This window comes from Saccopteryx leptura, chromosome 1 (assembly GCF_036850995.1).
Source record: "Saccopteryx leptura isolate mSacLep1 chromosome 1, mSacLep1_pri_phased_curated, whole genome shotgun sequence".
In the NCBI taxonomy this organism is placed as follows: domain Eukaryota; kingdom Metazoa; phylum Chordata; class Mammalia; order Chiroptera; family Emballonuridae; genus Saccopteryx; species Saccopteryx leptura.
In genome coordinates this window covers 336,671,197-336,674,889 of record NC_089503.1, presented here as the reverse complement: position 1 = coordinate 336,674,889, position 3,693 = coordinate 336,671,197, and the positions used below count along the sequence as shown (strand labels likewise).

Genomic DNA, 3,693 nt, shown 5'->3' with positions numbered 1-3,693 from the left:
AGAGAGAGTGTGTAGTGATTTCCTTCCCCAGATTCCCCAGAGCAGAGACTCTACTCCTCACCCGTTCTGGGCCCCCACGAAAGACTCAGGACTGAAAACTGAACAGTCGGCTGAGCCACTGGCCACGCGCGGCTCTGTACATTTACATTCAAAGTAATTAAAGGTAAATAAAACTTCTACTTTGTTGGTTTGTTTATTTTGTTCATTAAATTCCACATTTAAGTGAAATCATATATTTTTCTTTCTCTCGCTGGCATAATGTTCTCCTGGTCCATCCATGCTGTCGCAAAAAGTAAGATCGCCTTCTTTTTTATGCCTGACTGATACAGAGAACAGACTGACAGCTCTCAGAGGGGAGTGGGGTTAAGGGTCTGAGTGAAAAAGATAAAGAAATCAAGCAAAAAATCTCTCTCGTACACACAGACCACAGCATGGTGATGAGCAGAGGAGAAGAGCGTGGGGGAGGACTGGGGGGAGGGGTAAATGGTGACGGAAGAGGGTGGGCGAGGAAGGAGGAGGGGGTAAATGGTGACGGAAGGAGACTTGACTGCAGATGGTGAACAATGCACAGATGATGAATTATAGAACTGTACACTTAAACCTATGTAATTTTATTAACCAATGTCCCCTCAATAAATTTTTTTTAAATAAAATAAAACTTTAAATTCAGTATTTCAGTCACACTGGCCATTTTTCAACTTCTCAGTAGCACCCTGTGGCCAGAAAATGCAGAGACACATCTCTGCGATTGTGGAATTTCTCCTGACAGCCCTGTTCCCCACAGGGTTTGGGTCCTGGGGCTGAGAAATGTCCTAACATGGAAATGACAAACACAGTCCTAATTATTCTGATCTGAACCCGCATGCCCAAAATGTCCTCCTTTATTTCTTTCTGAGAAGACTTGAGCATGATAACTGTGAGTCAGAGGAAGATCCCACAACCCCCAAACATGAATCCCATATTGGATTTTTAAACAGTCACCCTCTGCAGTCAGCACTGTCTATACCACAGGACCACCCAATGTCCACGTCCTTGTGCCAGAAATGTGAGGACTCGGGAAGGTCAGAGTCACACCGGACCGTGGGGTTGCCCAGGGGGGCTCCGGTGAGTCTTGTCCTCCGTAACACTCACTGGAAGCAAGATACAAACTCTGAGAATGTTTCCAGCCAGTGTGCTGGGGTCAGAGGCTGCCTCAGCTTCCCAGCCCCTCCACCTGGCTGGGGAAATGACCACCAGGCTGGCTCTGCCAGCGCTGGTAGGAGTCCTCTGCCTTCCTTGCTCACTCTTTAGGTGGGACCTGTGTACACAACACAAGAGATATAAAAAGCACTCCTTGTCCCTGACCTTGAGGCATCGAGCATCTGGAAGGTGGCAAGACCAGTCAACCAGGCGGTCACCCCGAGAGACAGACGGACCTGCTGTGGCCATCTTCCTACTCACCCCCCTTCCGGCGGTTCCCACACAGTCCAGGAGGGGCTCAGCTGTCTGCAAATGTAGGACCCTCCCGAGTGAACATGGTCCTCCTGGCCCCTTTGCTCCCTTTCACATTTTCCCTTTGATGGGTTTATGGGCTGCAGACCTTTCCCACCAGGTTCTCCTCCTGCAGCGAGAGCTCACCTTCTCCTCCTCGCTGATAGGCAGGCACCTCTGCCTCACTTTGTCCATAAATGTTGCATGTCCTGCCTTTCCGCCTAGACCTCCCTCTTTCATTCTATTTATGTTTTGCTCATCATTTTCCATTTGCGATTGCTGAATGTATTCTCCACGCTGCGCCATGGTCTGGGAGCCTGGTCTGCACAAACTGCACCCTGCCTCCCTGCCCTCCGGAGTGCAGCTGGGACAGCCAGTGGGGACTCCGGCAGGAGCGGGGAGAACCAGGGGAGGCGGAGGGGTACTTAGGACCCTCTCCTTCCTACTCTCCTCCCTGTTGAGGTTTTAGTAGGCCCTCATTTTTCCTGGGCCTCCCTTTCACTTGTGCTATGTCCACAAGGCTCCAGTCACACTGTCCCCTCCCCTTTGTCCCTTCAGGCCCAGAGACAGGAATGGCTCCTCCTTTTGCTATTGTCCAGGTACTTTACCACCCTTCATTGGTCCTCCAAACCCTGCCCTGCCCACATCTCTGTAAATAGCCACTTCTGCAAACTCTCTCCTTTTAGCTCTTTTACACAAACCACCTGTGTTTTGCTGAAACCCAGAGTGACCCAGCACCCTTTTTATGTGGAGCAGATTCTGCTTATCTACTGCTGCATAACAAGCCGCCCAAACACAGCAACATAACACAGCAGCAGTCATGTATTACTGCTATTTTTCATGGTCCTGGCTGTTGACTCAGCCCAGGTAGATGGTTCCCACTCCAGGTCTCTCGAGCCCGTGGTGTGATGATGTGATGGCAGGGGCTGGAGACATCTCAAAGGCTTTCTCATTTGCATGGTCCAGCTCTCCACTGGGACCTCAGCTGCGGCACCTGTCTGTGGCCTTCCCATAGAGCCACGCTTCCTCACAGAATGGTGGCTGGGATCCCAGGGCCAGAGACAATGAAGGAGCCACGAAGAAGCTGAATTGTTTTATGACCTGGTCTTAAAAATCACACGGCAATACTTCTGCTGCATTGTATTTATCAGAAGTTAGTCACTAAGGCAAAGCCATGTTCCAGATGAGAATAGTGTTAATTTGTGGGCATGTTTAAAATCAGCATAAGTGGTAAATTCCAAATCCAATACCTTCTCCTCCCGTGGCCATCTTGATTGATGTCCTCCACACCATCTTGTGTCCCCAAGGCCGAAATAAAAGCTCGTCTCCAGACTCTTCTCTCCTCACCCCACACCCACTGGGTGCCAGTGTCTGTTAACTCAACCCTCCCAATCTCTCTCCAGTACCTCAGCTTCTCTCCAGCTCTCCGCCACTGCCCTGGTTGGGCCTCCATCACGTCCATCTGTTCTCTGTGTCACTACCAACCTCCGTCCTTTGTGCCGCGGGTACTTGGACCCCCATTGAAATGCACCTCAGTCCATACTACAGTCCTTCACTTTCCTGAGCAAGAACCTGAGTACCGGAGACGGGAAGGGACTTGCCCGAAGTCACAGAGCTGACCAGAGCAGAGGCAGGCTACATCTCAGGGCTGCTGGCCACGAGCATGGCCACCTTCCAGCACACTCACTGCTGGAGGGGAAATCTTTGGATGTTCTTGGAAAGCATTCTCCCACCAGAGGCCTGGGACAATTTCTCTGCCTCTTCATTCCAGTCCTGAAATATGGTTTTTGTTATTGGATTTTGCAACAAAAATGATTGTTAGAGAAATAAATGGATACTTTTTATTATTTTCTTGATTCCAATTTACCAATTTAGCACTTAAATAGGCATGTCCAGATTTCTGAGTGTCATCAGCTCATGAAGAACTATTCTTGCTCTTAAGGAACCTCCATTCCAATTTACACATGACACAGACAGAGGGGATGGGCACACACAGCGACACTATGCTCTTCCTTTTTGGTAAGGGCTGGGAGAGTGCAAAGAAAGGAGAGAAAATAGAAATGGATAGAAAAAGATCAGCACTGGAGGGTGGGTGAAAATAGCATGGGAGATCGCAAAGAACTTGATGGGATCTGTCCCCAAGATGAGGGAATTTCGAAGCTCCACAACTATTTATTTATTTTTGCCTATGGAATCAGCCATTTTATGCAGCTGATAAAACCA

General features: G+C 49.2%; 1 long non-coding RNA gene across 1 annotated transcript; it reads left to right on the top strand.

Moving 5' to 3' along the window:
- Positions 1–253: 253 nt before the first annotated feature.
- LOC136389492 (uncharacterized) lies at positions 254–2,075 on the top strand. The gene is made up of 3 exons (XR_010748309.1): positions 254–292; positions 1,291–1,493; positions 2,029–2,075. It is a non-coding gene; the product is annotated as an uncharacterized lncRNA (long non-coding RNA).
- The last annotated feature ends 1,618 nt before the right edge of the window (positions 2,076–3,693 follow it).